At 36.1% G+C, this 24916-nt stretch overlaps 6 non-coding genes across 6 annotated transcripts; all 6 read right to left on the bottom strand.

The window, feature by feature from the left end:
• Positions 1-3180: 3180 nt before the first annotated feature.
• On the bottom strand, positions 3181-3252 carry TRNAH-GUG. Its single transcript has one exon. It is a non-coding gene; the product is annotated as a tRNA-His (tRNA).
• A 15330-nt stretch (positions 3253-18582) lies between these two features.
• On the bottom strand, positions 18583-18654 carry TRNAH-GUG. Its single transcript has one exon. It is a non-coding gene; the product is annotated as a tRNA-His (tRNA).
• Positions 18655-21112: 2458 nt separating this feature from the next.
• On the bottom strand, positions 21113-21184 carry TRNAH-GUG. Its single transcript has one exon. It is a non-coding gene; the product is annotated as a tRNA-His (tRNA).
• A 1076-nt stretch (positions 21185-22260) lies between these two features.
• On the bottom strand, positions 22261-22332 carry TRNAH-GUG. The gene has a single exon. It is a non-coding gene; the product is annotated as a tRNA-His (tRNA).
• Positions 22333-23524: 1192 nt separating this feature from the next.
• On the bottom strand, positions 23525-23596 carry TRNAH-GUG. Its single transcript has one exon. It is a non-coding gene; the product is annotated as a tRNA-His (tRNA).
• A 1076-nt stretch (positions 23597-24672) lies between these two features.
• On the bottom strand, positions 24673-24744 carry TRNAH-GUG. The gene has a single exon. It is a non-coding gene; the product is annotated as a tRNA-His (tRNA).
• Positions 24745-24916: the final 172 nt, after the last annotated feature.

Genomic DNA, 24916 nt, shown 5'->3' with positions numbered 1-24916 from the left:
TTGATGTTTCCTCCTCATCATCGCTTAAAGTAGTTACCGACATAGCCTTTTTCCTTTTGAGATACGTTGCACATTCAGCTCGTATGTGTCCATATCCTTCACATTCCCTACACTGTACTGACCGGTTGAGGGATTTACCTGTGTCTGTGGAACTATTTCTGTTTTGTCTGGTTCGACCAGTCTGAGATTGATTGTTCTGCTAGAAAGGTGACGTTTCAGCCTTTTGATATGAGGAGTTGTTGCCTTTGGATTGTGTCCTGGCTGACCTTGTCCCTTTCTGTTGAAACCTTTTAAGATTTTCTTGAAATTTTTGGTTAGAAGAGCCAAGGTTTCATCATCTATGTCGTCTGTGTCAGATTGTCGATCAGCCTCAGCCACAAAGGCCACTAACTTTCCTTTTCTGTTGCTTCCAAGATCATCATCAGCAAGAACTTCTAGTTCATATGTGTGTAAGCTTCCCATAAGTTCTCCGACAGTCTTCTTTTCCCAACCTGTGTGTTCCTGAATAGCAGTTACTTTCATTCGAAAGCGTTTAGGTAAAGATCGAAGGATCTTTTTGACCACTCTTTCATCAGTGAAAGGTTCTCCAAGGATCGAGGCTCGGTTCATAAGATTCTGAACTCTACTGTGGAAGGTCGAAATGGTTTCTTCTTCAGTCATTCTGAGTGCCTCGAATTCTGACAAAACCATTTGTAGCTTTGACTATTTGATATCACTAGTTCCTTCAAATCTGGTTTCAAGAATTTCCCAAACACGTTTAGCTTCTTTTACTCCTGTGAAAAGAGTAAATACAGATTCATGCAAAGATCCTACAATTGAATTTAATGCCTTGTTGTTTAGATTCGAGGCATTCATTTCATCGTCTGTCCAAGTCTCCATGGGCTTATCTTCAGTAACTCCTTGTGCATTATGAGTAGTGGGACGACTCCACCCAGTTAGGACAGTACGATAAACCCTGGTACCTTGTGCTTGAAGATATATCTCCATGCGAGCCTTCCAGAAAGTGTTGTTATGACCATCTAGTTCTGGTGGTTTCATACTTGCATCCATCCTGAATACAAACAACCAGCCAACGAACACACAGAAAGAACTTGCGAAAGACAGAGAGAATGCAAAACTAAAAACAACCCGTCGGATCAAGTCACTATGTACACTTAAAAGCTCTGATACCACATGTAATTTTGCATATTCTATTTTTAGATAGATTAACCGAATTAATCAACTGTTAGAGATTACTGATTGATTCAGTTACGAAGTCAGTCAGTAATAATAAATAGTGGAGAAAATGTAACAGAAAGATAAGAGCACACACCCAACGACACAGAATATTTACCCAGTTCGATACAGTGTGTATCTACGTCTGGGGGACGATCACGTAGGCGTCCAACCACTAAATCATAATCCAATGTACAAAGGTAGATATACAACAATCTTACCCAAGTGCCCCACACAAGGTACATACCCAGTCTACAAAGGTTTAGTGGATTGTTGAAGATGGAGAGCCATGCATATAGAAGTCCAATGAAATCCCTTCACTTGGAGAGCCCACTCTGATGCAGTCCACTTCAATGACGCTCTTTATAGTTGTTCCCACAATAGTGTGATCACAGTGTCCTTTCGTTTAAGCAGCAGTGATTCTTCTCAAGTTCATCATCTTAATCACCATGAACATATTGTATTGAGAAGATACATGACAATCAAAGATCTAATCTCATATAGCAGATGGGGAGTGTTTCTTCATATATTCGGCGTAACCCTAAATCTCTTCGAGTACGGGTACTTATAGATTCTTCAATAAACTCTCTCCATAAAAGACTTTGATTGTAGAAGGTAGGACTATAAAAGAGGAATGTAATCTGAGAAGATTAGGTCCATACCTTTCTTGAAAATATACGCTAATCTTCTTTCCAAACTTGTCTGATAATACCGCGTAAGACTTTTAGAAATCAGCTTCCTAAATCAGATCTTCAGTGTCAGTCCTTCTGTTGTTGCTTCTGATTGATCAGTCGTCTGTAGAGCTGGACGGACAAACTCTAAACCTATCTTGGTATGCCATAATAATATTGCCAATTATAATATGGGGTTTTTGAACATTTAAAAACACTAACATTAGCATTTCGTGATTTTGCATTTGATTTTTCATAGTGACTTGATATTCTGTTTAATTATTTGGTTAATGTCTCTGCTGTGGTTTTGTTTTGCTAGTCTTTTGAGAACATTTCAAGTTCTTAAATTTATTATCCATCCATCTAGTATTTCCTTCCCCAAAAAATTTTTGATAACGTTTCAAGTTCTTAAATTTATCATCCCATCCATTCAATATTCCCTTCCGCCAAAGATTTTTGAGAACATTTCAAGTTCTTAGAATTATAATCCCATTCATTCGATATTCCCTCCCACCAAAGATCTCTGAGAACATTTCAAGTTCTAAAATTTATTATCACATCCATCCAGTATTTTCTTCCGCCAAAGATTTTTGAGAACGTTTCAAGTTCTCAAATGTATTATCCCATCCGTCCAATATTCCCTTCAGCCAAAGTTTTTTTAGAACATTTCAAATTCTCATATTTATCATCCCGTCCATCCTATATTCCCTTTCAACAATTTTTTTTTTAGATTTCAACCCCAAACGTATATAATATACATTCTCTAGGGTGAAACTTTTATTTATTTGTTTTAAGTTTCCTAACAAAATTTAATTCCTAATAATGATTTATACGGCATTCATACCCTGCACTTCGTAGGGAAATTTGGGTTAGGAGTTTGCACTTGACTAGACCTCTATGGTGCTAACGGTAAATGACTAGTGAGTTGTGAAATAAGTGAGAGAATTGGTATATAATGGTTTGTTTTGATTGACATTTGAGGTAATCCCAATCAAGTTGGTCGAGCAATTGGCGAATCAGAATTGTCTATTGGTATTCTCGGTTTGAACTGACCAACTACCTTCTTATGATCTTTTGCCAGATAGAACAACAAGACAATCACAAGGCGTGATAATACACCAAAACGTTATTATAAATTAAAAATAATGTAAATATAAATATAAAAACGTTATCGTAAATCATTCACACTTGAATGAATCAGCTACCTTCTTGTGATTCTTCCGTCACCCAAAATTTTGTAATAGTCAATCGCTTTTCCATTTTGTTAAAAACAAAAAATAAATATGTCTAGTGATGTGGCTGTTGGGATTCGAGCCCAGGTCTCCACGGCCACAACATGGGATTCTAACCACTAAACTACAGCCACTGTTCGACCCAAATTTCTTTGGGTCACTGGAAGCTATATAACTGGCAATTTCAAGTCCGCTTATTCTACTCTTCTGCCTTGTTCATTTTGTGCTTCTATTTTGTTCTGTGCTTTTGTTTTTAGCATGTCCTAATTGCGCATTTGATTTTTCTTAGTGTCTTGATATTCGGTTTAATTATTTGATAGATGCCTCTGCTGTCGTTTTGTTTTGCTAGACTTTCGAGAACATTTCAAGTTCTCAAATTTATTATCGGGAAAATTGTAAAAAATGTCCCTCTATAATATGACAATTATAGATGTCACCCCTAAATTATGAGTGGTGTAAATGGTGCCCCTCAATTATATATCAATATGTTGCACGTATAGTCCCTCCGGTAACGGACCTGTGGTTCCCCACCATTGTCCATCGCTGGTACTTCGAATCGAGGGAGGGAAAAAAACTAAATTACATATTTACTTCGACTTAATGGTGTCGTACACTAACGGGGAACCAAAGGTCCGCCAAGGAGGGGCTATATGTGCACCATTTTGATAATTGAGGGGCAACATTTACACCACTCATAATTCAGGGGTGACATTGATAATTTGCATATTATACAGGGGCATTTCTTACAATTTTCCCTTTATTATCCCATCCATATAGTATTTCCTTCCGCAAAAATTTTTTGAGAACGTTTCAAGTTCTTAAATTTATCATCCCATCCATTCAATATTCCCTTCCGCCAAAGATTTCTTAGAACATTTCAAGTTCTAAAATTTATTATCACATCCATCCATGCATGTCGGGTATTAATCTATTGTGTGATGATAGATTATACCTTGAGACTTCTTGTGAGTCGTTGTTGTTCTTTGTAGTCTTGGGATGTGTTCCCGTGTTCTCGTTGAGAGTGTTGAGTCTTGTGTTGACTATTACTCTTGGTTTGTGACTTATATATATGTATTCCGTATCAAAAATGGCTTTACAACTTATATCTTATCTATGTATGATATTTCACATGTATTGGTGGGTTACCAGCATTATTCGCTGACCGGGCGTCGTCCCATGTTTTATATGCTTCTTTCAGGTGATGTTGAGATGAGTGCGCGGTCTAGTGCCTGCTAGCATAGTTTCCCCTTTGTGTTGTGTGGCCTGTGAGCCAGTATAGACATAGAACTCTGTTGGATGGTTGTAGATTTAAACAATGCAGATTTAGCCTGTGCGTTCACCCTTGGGTGAGCGTGGCGTAGCACCCCGTTCCCTCGTTATATATATATCTTATCTTTCAGTCTTCCGTTGTGTTTGGTGTTTTGGTTTAATATATCTGCATGTTTTAATGCTTTAAATAGCTCAGTTTTTTAGGGGGTGTTACATTTCAAGTTCTTAAATTTATCATCCCATATATTCAATATTCCCTTCCGCCAAAGATTTTTGAGAACGTTTCAAGTTCTCAGATTTATAATCCCATTCATTCGATATTCCCTTCCACCAAAGATTTCTGAGAACATTTCAAGTTCTAAAATTTATTATCACCATCCAACCAGTATTTTCTTCCACCAAAGATTTTTGAGAACGTTTCAAGTTCTCAAATGTATTATCCCATCCGTCCAATATTCCCTTCAGCCAAAGATTTTTTAGAACGTTTCAAATTCTCATATTTATCATCCCGTCCATCCAATATTTCCTTCCAAATACTTTTTTTTTTTTTTAAAGATCAACCCCAATCATATATAATATACATTGTATAGGGTGAAACTTTTATTTATTTGTTCTATGTTTCTTAACAAAATTTAATTCCTAATAAGGATTTATACGGCACTCATACCATACACTTCGTAGGTAAATTTGGGTTAGGATTTTGCACTTGACTGGACCTCTAAGTTGCTAACGGTAATGACTAGTGACTAGTGAAAGAGGTGAGAGAATTGGTATATACTGGTTAGTTTTGATTGACATTGGAGGTAATCACAATCAAGTTGGTGGAACAGTTGGTGAATCAGAATTGTTTATTGGCATTCTCGGTTTGAACTGACCAACTACCTTCTTATGATCCTTTGCCAGATAGAACAACAAGACAATCAAAAGGCGTGGTAATACACCCATAACGTTATTATAAATTTGAAAATAATACAAATATAAATATATAAACGTTATCGTAAATCATTCACACTTGAGTGAATCAGCAACCTTCTTGTGATTTTTCCGTCACCGAAAATGTTGTTATCGTCAATCGCTTTTTCATTTTGTTAAAAACAACAAAAAAACATGTTTAGTGATGTGGCTATTGGGATTCGAACCCAAGTTTCCACAACCACAACGTGAAATTCTTACCACTAAACTACAACCACTATTCAACTAAAGTCTTTTTGTATCACTGGAAGTTATATAACTGGCAATTTCAAGTCCGCTTATTCTGCTCTTATGCCTTGTTCATTTTGTGCTTCTATTTTGTTCTGTACTTTTGTTTTTAGCATTTCCTGATTGCGCATTTGATTTTTCATAGTGTCTTGATATTTTGTTTAAATAGCTGGTAGATTGATTACTGTAATTTGGGGCAAACAAATAATACCCGGAGTATTCGGGTTGTCGAACCACAGGGAGATGGAGTACTAAATACTAATTACTTGCTTACTTATAAGAGCTAGTCTGATCGAAACTTGATGGTTGATTGGTTGCATAAAATAGCGAGCAAGAAATTAAACAAATAATAAGGTTTCGTAAACAATAGAGAAAAATGGGATTCTTGGGATGTTTAATCACCTAGTGCCAATTAACGTTTGTAATATTTGGTTCGGAATTAAGATCTGTGTGGGAATGCAAAGTGGAATCGAATTACTCCCGTAATCTCTATTCCTAGTGAATTTCCACTCCCATGGCTTAAACACCCAATAAGATCAAAGATCAGCATTCAATTATTCCCAATTACTACCATCTCCCGATGAGTAACAATCTGGAATTAACTTCCCCTAATAAGTTCCCCTTTCCCAGGGTCTAACTATTAGGTGCAATCGTGTGTGCCCTAATTTATGCCCCAATTCCCATTGGTGACACAAATATGACTATGAAGCTAGTAATTTAGGCCTTTAATTACCAACAACAACAGGTTAAGACAAGACTGCAACACAAATCATAAAACCAAACATAAATATATTAAGAAATTAACGAACAAGGCACATAGGTTCATAAACAAATTCACCCAAAAATCCCTAAGGAATCTAGCCACTCATGGCCATAATAACAGTAAATTCAATGCTCAAAGATAAACAAATACCAACGAGGATAAGAGTAAGAGTGAAAGAGTTCTCCCGAATCTTTCTAGCTAGTTCTCTATTCCAAAGCTAGTTGTAAATCTTCAAGTTGGTCCTCTTTGTGCTTTGCTCTTGATTGCCTTCAAAACACCCAAATCGCAGAAGAAGAAGAGGCTAGGGTTGATAGAAGATGATCTTTTTATAGTAGAACCCTGATGGCATCAATTTAGGAATCCTTTAAGTCAACAGCTGTCCGCGATCTCGACGCGTCGAAAATTTGCTCGACGCGTCGAGCCTCCAACCTGTGCGATGTTTGAGGCTACTGGAATTTTTCGACGCGTCGAGGCATGGGCTCGACGCGTTGAATTGCTGATGCTTCGACTTCTTCCTCTTTTGATCATTTCGTGCTTGAAATTCTTCCCTTGCTCTCACGCTCACCCTGTAATGGTGAAGAAAAACACTACTGAACACCGTAAGACATTCAAAACAAGTGTAAAAACATAATCTAACGAGAAAGCAAGGAAAACAAGCAATAAATGGACATGATTCAATAACTTTGTTTCTAAAATGAATCAGAAAAGCTATAAAAACATGCACAGATGTGATAACATCATAGATGTCTCTGCTGTCGTTTTGTTTTGCTAGTCTTTTGAGAACATTTCAGGTTCTCAAATTTATTATCCCATCTATCTAGTATTTCCTTCCGCATAAAATTTTTGAGAACGTTTCAAGTTCTTAAATTTGTCATCCCATCCATCAATATTCCCTTCCGCCAAAGAGTTTTGAGAACGTTTCAAGTTCTCAGATTTATAATCTCATTCATTCGATATTTCCTTCCACCAAAGATTTCTGAGAACATTTCAAGTTCTAAAATTTATTATCACATCCATCCAGTATTTTCTTCCGCCAAAGATTTTTGAGATCGTTTCAAGTTCTCAAATGTATTATCCCATCCGTCCAATATTCCCTTCAGCCAAATATTTTTTAGAACGTTTCAAATTCTCATATGAGAAAATTTCAATTTTGGTCATACGACTATAGCGGTCTTGTTAATTTCAATACCTAACTTTCAAAAGTATCAATTCAGTACCTTGAGTATGTAATTTTTCTCAATTTTAGTCATTCCGACCAATTTACCGGTCAAATTCGACCGGAAAAAAGAATAGGCACAAAACTAAGGGGCGAATGAGTCTTTTCATGCTGTGCTCGTAATTGACTGGACCGCGTTTTGAGCCGGTTCACCAAATCGACTCCACTCCCTCCCTCACTATTAGACCTGCGTATTGTTCTACTCTAACTCGTTAATCAATTCCTAATTTGTTTCACAACCCTAAAGCGAACAACACAGACGAACGAAGGTAAAGACGTCGATGGAGTAAACAAGTACTCCGGCGAACACAGAAGAAGGAAGGTGAACACAACGACGAATTGCTATGTCGTCTTCTGGTAGTGGAATGGGTAGTGCGTCCAATACTCTCGAAGCAAGTAAGATTTACTTAGTCTTGTAAAAATTACTCTGAAATTGGAACCTTTCGCATTATTCTGTTTTTCAGAGTATTTCTTGTGTGTATGTGAGTAGAGTATAGTGTAAAGTAGCAATGGTGATATTCTCTCTAACTGGGCTTTATATATGTTGAGAAGATGACATGTGGGGACCATTTTAGTTGTATATTTGTGTTAGATTAAGGACATATTCTGAGAAAGTTGCTTGTGGGGTCCAATGTATTGAATATTTAAATTTTCTGAGTAGGTTTGCTTGCGGGGGACCACTTTGTTTATCTTTTTCTTGAAATGTCATGTGCATATATTGAAGTTTGTAGTTTAGTAATACTGACATATGCTTTTACTTTATTGTTTTATTGTTTTGGTGCTTTCCAGAAGATAAACTTAGCCTCTTTGAAATTGCTCTATTTCACAATGGAATTATAAATAGGCAAGGTGAAGTGAAGTATTTGGGGGTGGTGTAGAATTATATGAAAGTGTGGATGCTAAGGAAGTCTGTATACAGTTCTTCAAGGATAAGGTAAAAGCTCTAAGGTATTCTGAAATAGGAGCCAACATTTATGATTTTACAACTAAAAGGTTGAATTTACTTCAAACTGAATTTGATGTTGCAAACTGTCTAATTAATGCACAGAAAGAGGGGAAAATATTAGAGATATGGGTGGAAATAGTGGATGCTACTGATTTTATTGAAACAGAAATAGATTTCTTTGAATCTGAGGGTGAATGGGACAGTGACTTTGAGCTTGAGGTTGAGTGTTTAAACAAGGATGAGAAGTGTGGTGATGGTGGTACTGATGAGGAAGATGGTAAGGGTGTGAAGGCTGTGTTTGAATATGAGAGAAACAGGAACAGGAACAGAAACATTAAGATTGAAAGTGATGTTGAAGATGGTCAGGGTGTCATGGTTGAGTTAGAGACTGACAGAAACGGGAATAGAAACATAAAGATTGAAAGTGATGCTGAAGATGGTAATGGTGTCATGGTTGAGCTAGAGCCTGACAGAAACAGAAACACAAATGATTTTGATGAGATCAACTTCTCTGATGATGCCTCATTAGTGAATTCTGACAGTGATGTAGATAATAAGTGGACTATCTTTAGACCTGCCACTGACATGCAAGATCCACAGTTTACATTAGGCATGACTTTTGCATCCAAGCAACAATTTAGAGAAGCAATTAGAAACTATGGTTTAAAAAATGGGAAAGATATTAGAACTCTTAGAAATGATAAGCAGAGGGTTATAGTTGAGTGTTCACAACATGGTTGTCCTTGGAGAATAGGATTCAGGAAAGTACAAAACTCTTTGTCTTGGAGGATTCTAAACATGGTGGATGTGCATGAAGGTTGCTGTTGGGTTTGGGAGAACTCTTTAGTCAAAGCAAGTGTTGTTTCAAAGAGGTGGTGTAAGGAATTAAAAGACCATCCTGAATGGATGATGAAAAAATTCAGGGATAAGGTGAGCAGTGAAGAGGGTTTCTATATTAGTAATCAACAGGCCTATAGGGCAATTTGGAAGGCTAAGAATCAAAGACTAGGTGATGATGAAGACAACTTCAAGAAGATTTGGAACTACCATGATGAAATCTTAAGGACAAACCCACACACCACTTGTATTGTCAAGGACAAAGATTTGGCTGATGGATCTGGGCAGAAGAGATTTTTAAGGATGTACATGTGCTGGGATGCTAGCAAATAAGGCTTTAAGCATTGTAGACCCCTCATAGGAGTGGATAGATGTCACTTGAGATGTTCTACAGGGGGGATGTTACTTACTGCTGTTTGTGTGGATGCTAATGACTGCATTTTTCCCCTTGCATATGCTATTGTAGAAGGTGAGAACAAGGAGTCTTGGAGTTGGTTTCTAAGACTGCTCAAGGATGATTTACAGATTTTAGACCACTGTGAGAAGGATTTCTATTTTATAAGTGATAAACAAAAGGGATTAATTCCAGCTTTTGTTGCAGTCTTACCTGGAGTAGAGCACAGATTTTGTGTGAGGCACCTACATTCCAATATGAAAGTGGCAGGGTTTCAAGGCAGAGTACTGAAGGATACTCTGTGGGCTTGTGCTAGGGCAACAACTATGACTTCATTCAGTACTGCTTTAAGCAAATTTAGGGAATTAGATGAAGAAGCATATCAATGGTTAGGTGATAAGGATCCTAAGGAATGGTCTAGATCCCACTTCTCAACAGTTAGCCATTAAGACATGTTGGTGAACAATATTTGTGAGTAATGGAATTCAGCTTTACTTGGGGCAAGGGATAAGCCTATTATTGACTATTTAGAAACAATTAGGAAAATGTTAATGGCCAAATTCTTCGAACAAAGACAAAAGGCATCTGGTTGGAACTCAGTTATCTGTCCTAAAATTGTTGGAAAAATGAAGCAAATTGAGAAACAAGCTGCTAGATATTTGGCTACCCAGTGTGATTTTTTTGAGTTTGAAGTCCAACATTTGTATGGAGACCAACAAGAGGTGGACTTGGAGAACAAAAAATGCTCTTGTAGGAAGTGGGATCTCACTGGGCTTCCATGCAAGTATGTTGTGTGTGCTATTTGGAAAAAGAATGGCAATGGAGCAGTTTATGACTTTGTACATCCATGTTACTCAAAGGAGAGTTATCTGAAAATATACAAGGGCTCAATTAACCCTATGGCTGGTCCAGATGAGTGGCCAATCAGTAACAACACTCCTCTACTGCCCCCTATCTATTCTGCCAAGGTTGGGAGGCCTAAGAAACTAAGGAAGAAATCTGCGGGTGAGGAAGAGCCTGAGAGGCCAAAGTTGAGTGTGGATGGAGTATATGTCTCAAGAAAGCATATACAATTGCACTGCTCCCTTTGTAAGCAAGCTGGACACAATTCAAGGAGATGTCCATCTAATCCAAAGCAAAAGGTAATATTCGTTGTGGTATATAATTGTAATTAGAGTATTTTAATGTATGCATGGTTTGTAACTTACTGTACTGTATTGTTTTCCATGAAGCCAAAGAAAAAGGTGATGTATTCCACTAAACAAATCCCCATACACCTCACTAAGCAGCAAGGAGTTAGTCAAAAGGTTGGGCAGCAGGACCATGGAGTGAGTCAAGAGGTTGGGCAGCAGGAGCATGGAGTGAGTCAAGATGTTGGGCAGTAGGAGCATGGAGTGAGTCAAGATGTTGGGCAGCAGGAGCATGGACTGAGTCAAGGTCATGGACTTAATGAAGTGGTTGGGCAGCAGCAGCACCATGGAATCAGTCAAGAGGTTGAAGCTCCTGTTCATCATGGAGGCAATGAAGGTGAGAGAATTGGTATATATTGGTTAGTTTTGATTGACATTAGAGGTAATCCCAATCAAGTTGGTCGAACAGTTGGCGAATCAGAATTGTCTATTGGCATTCTCGGTCTGAACTGACCAACTACCATCTCATGATCCTTTGCCAGATATAACAACAAGACAATCACAAGGCGTGATAATAACCCCATAATGTTATTATAAATTTGAAAACAATATAAATATAAATATAAAAACGTTATCGTAAATCATTCACACTTGAGTGAATCAGCTACCTTCTTGTGATTCTTCCGTCACCCAAAATGTTGTTATCGTCAAACACTTTTCCATTTTGTTTAAAACAACAAAAAAAAAACATGTTTAGTGATGTGGCTGCTGGGATTTGAGCACAGGTCTCCAAGCCACAACATGGAATTCTTACCAATAAACTATAGCCACTGTTCAACCTAAGTCTCTTTGTATCACTTGAAGTTATATAACTGGCGACTTCAAGTCCGCTTATTCTGCTCTTCTGCCTTGTTCATTTTGTGCTTCTATTTTGTTCTGTACTTTTGTTTTTAGCATTTCCTGAATGCGCATTTGATTTTTATAGTGTCCTGATATTCTGTTTAATTATTTGGTAGATGTCTCTGCTATCGTTTTGTTTTGCTAGTCTTTTGAGAACATTTCAACTTCTCAAATTTATTATCCCATCCATCTAGTATTTCCTTCTGCAAAAAATTTTTGAGAACGTCTCGAGTTCTTAAATTTATCATCCCATGCATTCAATATTCCCTTCCGCCAAAAATTTTTGAGAACGTTTCAAGTTCTCAGATTTATATTCCCATTCATTCAATATTCCCTTCCACCAAAGATTTTTAGAAAATTTCAAGTTCTAAAATTTATTATCACATCCATCCAGTATTTTCTTCCGCCAAAGATTTTTGAGAACGTTTCAAGTTCTCAAATGTATTATCCCATCCGTCCAATATTCCATTCAGCCAAATATTTATTAGAACATTTCAAATTCTCATATTTATCATCCCGTCCATCCAATATTTCCTTCCAACTATTTTTTTTTAAAGTTCAACCCCAATCATATATAATAAACATTGTCTAGGGTTAAATGTTTATTTATTTGTTTTAAGTTTCTTAACAAAATTTAATTCCTAATAATGATTAATACGGCACTCATACCATGAACTTCGTAGGGAAATTTGGGTTAGGATTTTGCACTTGACCGGACCTCTAAGGTGCTAACGGTAATGACTAGTGAGTAGTGAAAGAGGTGAGAGAATTTGTATATATTGGTTAGTTTTGATTGACATTGGAGGTAATCCCAATCAAGTTGGTCGAATAGTTGGCGAATCAGAATTGTCTATTGGCATTCTCGGTTTGAACTGACCAACTACCTTCTTATGATCCTTTGCTAGATAGAACAACAAAACAATCACAAGGCATGATAATGCACCCATAACGTTATTATAAATTTGAAAATAATATAAATATAAAAATATAAAAACGTTATGGTAAATCATTCACGTACACTTGAGTGAATCAGCTACCTTCTTGTAATTATTCTGTCACCCAAAATGTTGTTATCGTCAATCGCTTTACCATTTTTTTAAAACAACAAAAAAACATGTTTAGTGATGTGGCTGCTGGGATTCAAGCCCAGGTCTCCATGAACACAATGTGGAATTCTTACCACTAAACTACAGCACCTGTTCGGCCTAAATCTCTTTGTATCACTGGAAGCTATATAACTGGCGATTTCAAGTCCGCTTGTTCTGCTCTTATGCCTTGTTCATTTTGTGCTTCTATTTTCGTCTGTACTTTTGTTTTTAGCATTTCCTGATTGCGCATTTGATTTTTCATAGTGTCTTGATATTCTGTTTAATTATTTGGTAGATGTCTCTGCTGTTGTTTGGTTTTGCTATTCTGTTGAGAACATTTCAAGTTCTCAAATTTATTATCCCAACCATCTAGTATTTCCTTCCGCAAAAATTTTTTGAGAACATTTCAAGTTCTTAAATTTATCATCCCATCCATTTAATATTCGCTTCCGCCAAAGATTTTTGAGAACGTTTCATGTTCTCAGATTTATAATCCTATTCATTCGATATTCCCTGCCTCAAAGATTTCTGACAACATTTCACGTTCTAAAATTTATTATCACATCCATCCCGTATTTTGTTCCGCCAAAAGATTTTTGAGAACGTTTCAAGTTCTCAAATGTATTATCCCATCCGTCCAATATTCCCTTCAGCTAAAGATTTTTTAGAACGTTTCAAATTCTCATATTTATCATCCCGTCCATCCCAATATTTCCTTCCAACAATTTTTTTTTTTAAAGTTCAACCCCAATCATATATAATTACCGTGTCAAGGGTGAAACTTTTATTTATTTGTTTTAAGTTTCGTAACAAAATTTAATTCCTAATAACGATTTATACGGCACTCATACCATGCACTTCGTGGGGAAATTGGGTTAGGATTTTGCACTTGACTCGACCTCTAAGGTGCTAACGGTAATGACTAGTGAGTATTGAAAGAGGTGAGAGAATTGGTATATATTGATTAGTTTTGATTGACATTGGAGGTAATCCCAATCAAGTTGGTCGAACAGTTGGCGAATCTGAATTGTCTATTGGCATTCTCGGTTTGAACTGAACACCAACCTTCTTGAAAATGCACCGCGACACTTGAAAAATAAAAGCAATGTGTTTTTACTCATTAATTAAGTTATGCACCAGTTTCGTTAATTAATTATAATCGTTTAAGAAAGTGTAAATAATGAAAGCAGAAAGCATAAAAGAATGTAAAAACACAAAGAAATTGTTACGCAGTTCGGAGCTCCTTCTCCTACGTCCGTGGGGCAACCCACGTCTGCCAATCCACTATAGATGTTCACCAAAAGGAGTATTACAAGAGGTAAATATAGATGACCTCCAGCCTTTACCACTACCACTCTTTCTAACACCTATCCAGGATTGACATACGAATACCGAACAATCTTCACCAGATGCTTCAGCAGTACCACGTACTAATCATGTAGTACTGGTTAAATATTCTTAAGAATTAAATAATAAAACACATTAAAATGGGAAGCTTTGTAAATCAGATGTGAGCTCTTGAATTGTTAATCTCAAAGTTGGCAACTTTCTTCTTTGAGTGACATCCTTTTATAGCAATGGATATGCATTACATTGATCCTTGAAATTAGCATCTCATAATCTTCATCAATCCCAGGCCACACATTTTTTATTTGAATGCTGCATTTCCCGACTTCTCATTCTCAACCAAATAATTTGTGGCCATTCAAATAAAATAATCAAATCTTCCACTAAATATTCCAAAGTCACATATTCATTTTCCCTTCCACAATTTTCCACAATTTGCATATCTCCAATTCAATCATGACCACGTGTTTAATTCTTCAAAGCTGATTAACTTCACTGTCCATAATCAATATTCTTCTTCATAATTTCGAAAGTCTCCAATTTGAAACCATAGTGTAGAAATATAAAATCATACCTTCTGATATGAGACGGTCCATTGTCCATATGTTAATTTCAAATAAATGCTCTAATTATTTTGTCAATTAAATTAGCCAATATAAACGGGTTTAATGTGTATCATTTGTACACTTACAATCTCCCCCTTTGGCAATTTAATTGGCAAAATCTAAGACATCTATACTTTGGGCAAATAGAAAGAAATAAACAACATTTTTATTTATAAAGAGCCCATAGTATATCAGTTTGACAAAACACTAAGCATTAGAGTTATTTGAATTACCATGACCAATGAATCATAGCTCCATCCAAATAAGTCACATTCAATTCACGGTAAGAGGAGTCAAAACTGTAGACTATTTCATCAAAAGATAATCCCAGTATAGTCCATCATAATATTATTAGAAATCCAGAGTATAAACCACGATGCACTATAGTCGATAATCCAATCCATAATGCAACCGAGACCCTTATACCAAAACAGAATCCATAATCCATTCACGATCATAATATTATTAGAAATCCAGAATATCTAGAATTAACCAAAACCCCCCTTATTCCAACCATACTCCCCCTTAGTATATACTCCCCCTTTTTGCCAATAAATTGACAAAGGTGAACATCTATATTAGTGGATTGAGTCTGACGAAGTGCCCTATTGGATTGAACCTGCATAAGAAGATTAGAAACAACGAGAAACGCAAAACGTGATAACAATTTTACAAATAACATATAAGCACAAGTCAAGTGGGAGTAAATTAAGTAGATAACACATACCAAGTAACAAACGCACTCAAGCACAAATTCGTAGCAAATAACACAAAAAGCACACAATTCGGTCACTCAAGAAGATAGATTGGTAAAAAAGACAGTAAGCACATTCAGAAAAAGCACATTTACGCACAGATTCATATAAAGCCAAGTCAAGCACAGATTCATACCAGATAGCACGGTAGAACACACAAACAAAACAAGCATGGTCATGTAAAGCATATTCAGCCAGAGATTCAAATAGATCAAAATCAGGCACAGATTCATATAAATCAACTTCAGGCAAGAATTCATAACAGTTTAGCACAATAAGTACACAAGCAAACACAGATACTGTCATGACCGGACCAACAAAAACACATTCGCATAGTAACACAGGAGAATACAAATATTAAACAAATTGCATCAAATTTTCATTCAACCATAGAGAATTCAATTATTCAACACAAGAAACACCAATAAAATAACGTAACCAAAAATAGGTTTATCAGTTCAAAAGCACTCAAAATAATGCAAGTAGAACATTTAGTAAACACATAGAAAATAGTCAAAAACAAAACGCAAACAATTAACCCCCAGTTTAGTAAACACATAGAGTAGTAGGCAACAAAAAGGACTAATTGCGAGAAAATTTAAATAGATAAAATATAAGGAAAATCAATCATAGACACACTCCAAATAAAACATATATGCAGTGTGAGAGCATGTAGGAACTGAACCATTAATTCAAAAGGTAAAGTCTATTATCCTGAAGCAGATTCTATCACAGTTGCAGAATATTACATTGGCAAAGATGAAGAAATGTCAAGAATTGATAAATGCAAGGATATTGAAGTAGAGGGAACCAAATTAGGTAAATGAACACATAAAAACTTAGCTTTAGATATAGGAAAATTTTCAGGTAATTCACAAGACACATTAGGCAAATACACCCAAAAAAAACATTCAAGGAATTAACAAAAGGAATTAGAGAGTGATGAACCTGTAAACTTTATCACCAGCGATGATGGCAAAATTAATTTTGAAGATGGGTGATCTATTGTGGATGCGTGTTGGAATGTCAATGTCATATCGATCGTTGTCTGATTCTGACTCTGGTTCAGGTTCTGGTTGATTAGATATGGGCGATGAGGTAGATGACCTAGGATCTGGTTCCGGAGTACCAGCGTCAGGGGATTTAGGGCGGTTAGCTTCAGGATCTGTCACTGAGTCAGGTTGAGTAACTTCGATAATCTCATGTGGTTGATCATCGATTACGACATTTGTGGACACCATGATGGTTTTGATCACCTTATTGTATACTCTGTAGGCTCTGTTATTTGTTGAATAGCCGAGAAAGATTCCTTCGTCGCTTTTTGGTTCAAATTTTGAGACTGGATTCCTATCTTTCAATATAAAACATCGTGAGCCTAAAATGTGAAAATATGTAATGTTCGGCTTTTTACCTTTCCATAATTCGTATGGTGTTTGTGTTATGCCTGGACGAAGGTAGACTCGGTTGATGATGTGACATGCTGTGTTTACAGCCTCTGCCCAGAACTTCTGTGGTAATCCTTTGGCGTTTAATAAAACCATTCCCATTTGCTGAGGAGTCTTTGGGGCTGAATACTCATGAGTGATTCCTGATTGGATATAGAAGTCATCGAACAGCTTGTTTTCGAAATCTCTATCGTGATCACTTCGGATTCGAACAATGGATTCATTTCTTTCTTTTTGGAGTTTTAATCACAGTGTTTTGAATACTTTAGGTGCTTCGGATTTTTCCCTGAGAAAGATTACCCACGAAAAACGTGAAAAGTCATCGACACATACCAGTATGTATTTCTTACCTCTGAAGCTTTCTGTTTGAGTTGGACCAACGAGATCCATGTGGATCAATTCTAGGCACCGACTTGTGTTTATGGTATGTTGAGCTGGATGAGATTATTTGGTTTGCTTACCATCTTGACAGGCACCGCAGATAGTTGACTCGACTTTCATCTTGGGTAAACCACGAACAGCTTCTACTTTTACAAGTTTATCAAGGAGTCTATAACTTAGATGACCCCTTTTATTTATTTATTTATTTTTGATGCCATAGCTCGGCTTCATTCATGTTGGTCTTGCAATAGAAGATATGTTAGTTAGAATATAGCAATTGTCAGTTGACCTTTTACCTTCCATAACGCATTGATTTGTTTTGTCCATCACACTGCAGCTATTTTTAGCGAAGCATACGTTCCAGTTTTGGTCGCATAATTGACTTATGCTGATAAGATTAGCATGAAGACCACGGACAAGCAACACTTTGTCCAGTTTTGGCAAACCAGCTACATTCAGAGTGCCTACGCCAGTCACCTGGCCTTTGACACCGTCACCAAAGGTAAATTCACCTTTACAGGTATTTACGATGTTAAGGAATTTGACATTTCCTGTCATGTGACGGGAACATCCGCTGTCAAAGTACCATTTCTCTTCTCTTCCTGCACTTTTAGAGTGAAACGAAACAAACGAAATATAATCAGTCTTTTTAACCCAAATTTGTTTTGTGAACGGTTGTATGTTCTTGTGCTTGAACTTCTCGATCCTTTGATCCTTGTAGAAATAGTAGCATTCAGGTCTGGTATGACCGCGTAACCTGCAATAGTGGCAAACAGAATTATATAGTTTATAATGTATCTTATTTGCGCTTACTGTACCATAGGAGCGTTTCATTGTGCTGGACTCAGGGATGTCTTCTGGATCAGGTCCAGATGCTTTGACAAATACTGTCTTATCTTTGGAGTTACTTCCAGTGAAGCCCAAACCCAAACCATATTATGTAATGTATATTCAGTATAAAAATAATGTACATTTAGTATATTGAAAATGTACTTTTTATTATGGTCCACGTAACATTGTGTGAACCATGGTCCATACAATAATTTGCCTAATAAACCCATAACGTTATTATAAATTTGAAAATAATATAAATATAAATATAAAAATGTTATCGTATATCATTCACACTTGAGTGAATCAGCTACCTTCTTGTGATTCTTCCGACAACAAAAAACACAAGTACAGTGATGTGGCTGTTGGGATTCGAGCCCAGGTCTCCACGGCCACAACGTGGAATTCTTACCACTAAACTACAGCCACTGTTCGGCCCAAGTCTCTTTGTAGCACTGGAAGCAATATAACTGGCGATTTCAAGTCCGCTTATTCTGCTCTTCTGCCTTGTTCGTTTTGTGCTTCTATTTTCTTCTGTACTTTTGTTTTTAGCATTTCCTGATTGCGCATTTGATTTTTCATAGTGTCCTGATATTCTGTTTAATTATTTGGTAGATGTCTCTGCTGTCGTTTTGTTTTGCTAGTCTTTTGGGAACATTTCAAATTCTCAAATTTATTATCCCATCCATCTAGTATTTCCTTCCGCAAACAATTTTTGACAACGTTTCAATTTCTTAAATTTCTCATCCCATCCATTCAATATTCCCTTCCGCCAAAGATTTTTGAGAACGTTTCAAGTTCTCAGATTTATAATCTCATTCATTCGATATTCCCTTCCACCAAAGATTTCTGAGAACATTTCAAGTTCTAAAATTTATTATCACATCCATCCAGTATTTTCTTCCGCCAAAGATTTTTGAGAACCTTTCAAGTTCTCAAATGTAATATCCCATCCGTCCAATATTCCCTTCAGCCAACGATTTTTTAGAACGTTTCAAATTCTCATATTTTTCATCCCGTCCATCCACTATTTCTTTCCAACTATTTTTTTTTTTAAGTTCAACCCCAATCATATATTAAATACATTGTCTAGGGTGAAACTTTTATTTATTTGTTTTAAGTTTCTTAACAAAATATAATTCCTAATATTGATTTATACGGCATTCATACCCTGCACTTCGTAGGGAAATTTGGGCTAGGATTTTGCAGTTGACTGGACCTCTAAGGTGCTTACGGTAATGACGAGTGAGTAGTGAAAGAGGTGAGAGAATTGGTATATATTGGTTAGTTTTGATTGACATTGGAGGTAATCCCAATCAAGTTGGTCGAACAGTTGGCGAATCAGAATTGTCAATTGGCATTCTCGGTTTGAACTGACCAACTACCTTCTTATGATCCTTTGCCAGATATAACAACAAGACAATCACAAGGCGTGATAATAAACCCATAACGTAATTATAAATTTGAAAATAATATAAATATAAATATAAAAACGTTATCGTATATCATTCACACTTGAGTGAATCAACTACCTTCTTGTGATTCTTCCGTCACCCAAAATGTTGTTATCGTCAATTGCATTTCCATTTTGTTTAAAACAACAAAATAAAACATGTAGAGTGATGTGGCTGTTGGGATTCGAGCCCAGGTCTCCACGGCCACAACGTGGAATTCTTACCACTAAACTGCAGCCACTATTCGGCCCAAGTCACTTTGTATCACTGGAAGTTATATAACTGGCGATTTCAAGTCCGCTTATTCTGCTCTTCTGCCATGTTCATTTTGTGCTTCTATTTTCTTCTGTACTTTTGTGTTTAGCATTTCCTGATTGCGCATTTGATTTTTCATAGTGTCTTGATATTCTGTTTAATTATTTGGTAGATGTCTCTGCTGTCGTTTTGTTTGGCTAGTCTTTTGAGAATATTTCAAGTTCTCAAATTTATTATCCCATCCATCTAGTATTTCCTTCCGCAAATAATTTTTGAGAACATTTTAATTTCTTAAATTTCTCATCCCATCCATTCAATATTCCCTTCCGCCAAAGATTTTTGAGAACGTTTGAAGTTCTCAGATTTATAATCTCGTTCATTCGATATTCCCTTCCACCAAAGATTTCTTAGAAAATTTCAAGTTCTAAAATTTATTATCACATCCATCCAGTATTTTCTTCCGCCAAACATTTTTGAGAACGTTTCAAGTTCTCTAATGTAATATCCCATTCATCCAATATTCCCTTCAGCCAACGATTTTTTAGAACGTTTCAAATTCTCATATTTGTCATCCCGTCCATCCAATATTTCCTTCTAACTATTTTTTTTAAAGTTCAACCCCAATCATATATAAAATACATTGTCTGGGGTGAAACTTTTATTTATTTGTTTTAATTTTCTTAACAAAATATAATTCCTAATATTGATTTATACGGCATTCATACCCTGCACTTCGTAAGGAAATTTGGGCTAGGATTTTGCAGTTGGCTGGACATCTAAGGTGCTTACGGTAATGACTAGTGAGTAGTGAAAGAGGTGAGAGAATTGGTATATATTGGTTAGTTTTGATTGACATTGGAGGTAATCCCAATCAAGTTGGTCGAACAGTTGACGAATCAGAATTGTCAATTGGCATTCTCGGTTTGAACTGACCAACTACCTTCTTATGATCCTTTGCTAGATCTAACAACAAGACAATCACAAGGCGTGATAATAAACCCATAACGTTATTATAAATTTGAAACTAATATAAATATAAATATAAAAACGTTATCGTATATCATTCACACTTGAGTGAATCAGCTACCTTCTTGTGATTCTTCCGTCACCCAAAATGTTGTTATCGTCAATCGCATTTCCATTTTGTTTAAAACAACAAAATAACACATGTAGAGTGATGTGGCTGCTGGGATTCGAGCCCAGGTCTCCACGGCCACAACGTGGAATTCTTACCACTAAACTACAGCCACTGTTCGACCCAAGTCACTTTGTATCACTGGAAACTATATAACTGGCGATTTCAAGTCCGCTTATTCTGCTCTTCTGCCTTGTTCATTTTGTGCTTCTATTTTCTTTTGTACTTTTGTGTTTAGCATTTCCTGATTGCGCATTTGATTTTTCATAGTGTCTGGATATTCTGTTTAATTATTTGGTAGATGTCTCTGCTGTCGTTTTGTTTTGCTAGTCTTTTGAGAATATTTCAAGTTCTCAAATTTATTATCCCATCCATCTAGTATTTCCTTCCGCAAATAATTTTTGAGAACATTTCAATTTCTTAAATTTCTCATCCCATCCATTCAATATTCCCTTCCGCCAAAGATTTTTGAGAACGTTTCAAGTTCTCAGATTTATAATCTCATTCATTCGATATTCCCTTCCACCAAAGATTTCTTAGAAAATTTCAAGTTCTAAAATTTATTATCACATCCATCCAGTATTTTCTTCCGCCAAACATTTTTGAGAACGTTTCAAGTTCTCTAATGTAATATCCCATTCATCCAATATTCACTTCAGCCAACGATTTTTTAGAACGTTTCGAATTCTCATATCTGTCATCCCGTCCATCCAATATTTCTTTCTAACTATTTTTTTTTTAAAGTTCAACCCCAATTATATATAAAATACATTGTCTAGGGTGAAACTTTTATTTATTTGTTTTAATTTTCTTAAGAAAATATAATCCCTAATATTGATTTATATGACATTCATACCCTGCACTTCATAGGGAAATTTGGGCTAGGATTTTGCAGTTGGCTGGACCTCTAAGGTGCTTACGGTAATGACTAGTGAGTAGTGAAAGAGGTGAGAGAATTGGTATATATTGGTTAGTTTTGATTGACATTGGAGGAAATCCCAATCAAGTTGGCCGAACAGTTGGCGAATCAACAAGACAATCACAAGGCGTGATAATAAACCCATAACGTTATTTTAAATTTGAAAATAATATAAATATAAATATAAAAACGTTATCGTATATCATTCACACTTGAGTGAATCAGCTACCTTCTTGTGATTCTTCCGACAACAAAAAACACAAGTACAGTGATGTGGCTGCTGGGATTTGAGCCCAGGTCTCCACGGCCACAACGTAGAATTCTTACCACTAAACTACAGCCACTGTTCGGCCCAAGTCTCTTTGTATCACTAGAAGCTATATAACTGACAATTTCAAGTCCGCTTATTCTGCTCTTCTGCCTTGTTCATTTTGTGCTTCTATTTTCTTCTGTACTTTTGTTTTTAGCATTTCCTGATTGCGCATTCGATTTTTCATAGTGTCTTGATATTCTGTTTAATTATTTGGTAGATGTCTCTGCTGTCGTTTTGTTTTGCTAGTCTTTTGAGAACATTTCAAATTCTCAAATTTATTATCCCATCCATCTAGTATTTCCTTCCGCAAATAATTTTTGAGAACATTTCAATTTCTTAAATTTCTCATCCCATCCATTCAATATTCCCTTCCGCCAGAGATTTTTGAGAACGTTTCAAGTTCTCAGATTTATAATCTCATTCATTCGATATTCCCTTCCACCAAAGATTTCTTAGAAAATTTCAAGTTCTAAAATTTATTATCACATCCATCCAGTATTTTCTTCCGCCAAAGATTTTTGAGAACGTTTCAAGTTCTCTAATGTAATATCCCATTCATCCAATATTCCCTTCAGCCAACGATTTTTTAGAACGTTTCAAATTCTCATATTTGTCATCCCGTCCATCCAATATTTCCTTCTAACTATTTTTTTTAAAGTTCAACCCCAATCATATATAAAATACATTGTCTGGGGTGAAACTTTTATTTATTTGTTTTAATTTTCTTAACAAAATATAATTCCTAATATTGATTTATACGACATTCATACCCTGCACTTCGTAAGGAAATTTGGGCTAGGATTTTGCAGTTGGCTGGACATCTAAGGTGCTTACGGTAATGACTAGTGAGTAGTGAAAGAGGTGAGAGAATTGGTATATATTGGTTAGTTTTGATTGACATTGGAGGTAATCCCAATCAAGTTGGTCGAACAGTTGACGAATCAGAATTGTCAATTGGCATTCTCGGTTTGAACTGACCAACTACCTTCTTATGATCCTTTGCTAGATCTAACAACAAGACAATCACAAGGCGTGATAATAAACCCATAACGTTATTATAAATTTGAAACTAATATAAATATAAATATAAAAACGTTATCGTATATCATTCACACTTGAGTGAATCAGCTACCTTCTTGTGATTCTTCCGTCACCCAAAATGTTGTTATCGTCAATCGCATTTCCATTTTGTTTAAAACAACAAAATAACACATGTAGAGTGATGTGGCTGCTGGGATTCGAGCCCAGGTCTCCACGGCCACAACGTGGAATTCTTACCACTAAACTACAGCCACTGTTCGACCCAAGTCACTTTGTATCACTGGAAACTATATAACTGGCGATTTCAAGTCCGCTTATTCTGCTCTTCTGCCTTGTTCATTTTGTGCTTCTATTTTCTTTTGTACTTTTGTGTTTAGCATTTCCTGATTCCGCATTTGATTTTTCATAGTGTCTGGATATTCTGTTTAATTATTTGGTAGATGTCTCTGCTGTCGTTTTGTTTTGCTAGTCTTTTGAGAATATTTCAAGTTCTCAAATTTATTATCCCATCCATCTAGTATTTCCTTCCGCAAATAATTTTTGAGAACATTTCAATTTCTTAAATTTCTCATCCCATCCATTCAATATTCCCTTCCGCCAAAGATTTTTGAGAACGTTTCAAGTTCTCAGATTTATAATCTCATTCATTCGATATTCCCTTCCACCAAAGATTTCTTAGAAAATTTCAAGTTCTAAAATTTATTATCACATCCATCCAGTATTTTCTTCCGCCAAACATTTTTGAGAACGTTTCAAGTTCTCTAATGTAATATCCCATTCATCCAATATTCACTTCAGCCAACGATTTTTTAGAACGTTTCGAATTCTCATATCTGTCATCCCGTCCATCCAATATTTCTTTCTAACTATTTTTTTTTTAAAGTTCAACCCCAATTATATATAAAATACATTGTCTAGGGTGAAACTTTTATTTATTTGTTTTAATTTTCTTAAGAAAATATAATCCCTAATATTGATTTATATGACATTCATACCCTGCACTTCATAGGGAAATTTGGGCTAGGATTTTGCAGTTGGCTGGACCTCTAAGGTGCTTACGGTAATGACTAGTGAGTAGTGAAAGAGGTGAGAGAATTGGTATATATTGGTTAGTTTTGATTGACATTGGAGGAAATCCCAATCAAGTTGGCCGAACAGTTGGCGAATCAACAAGACAATCACAAGGCGTGATAATAAACCCATAACGTTATTTTAAATTTGAAAATAATATAAATATAAATATAAAAACGTTATCGTATATCATTCACACTTGAGTGAATCAGCTACCTTCTTGTGATTCTTCCGACAACAAAAAACACAAGTACAGTGATGTGGCTGCTGGGATTTGAGCCCAGGTCTCCACGGCCACAACGTAGAATTCTTACCACTAAACTACAGCCACTGTTCGGCCCAAGTCTCTTTGTATCACTAGAAGCTATATAACTGACAATTTCAAGTCCGCTTATTCTGCTCTTCTGCCTTGTTCATTTTGTGCTTCTATTTTCTTCTGTACTTTTGTTTTTAGCATTTCCTGATTGCGCATTCGATTTTTCATAGTGTCTTGATATTCTGTT

This window comes from Ipomoea nil, unplaced genomic scaffold, assembly GCF_001879475.1.
Source record: "Ipomoea nil cultivar Tokyo-kokei standard unplaced genomic scaffold, Asagao_1.1 scaffold3170, whole genome shotgun sequence".
NCBI classification, from domain to species: Eukaryota; Viridiplantae; Streptophyta; class Magnoliopsida; order Solanales; family Convolvulaceae; genus Ipomoea; species Ipomoea nil.
The sequence above is the reverse complement of the archived record's forward strand: the minus strand, read 5'-3'. Positions and strand labels throughout refer to the sequence as shown.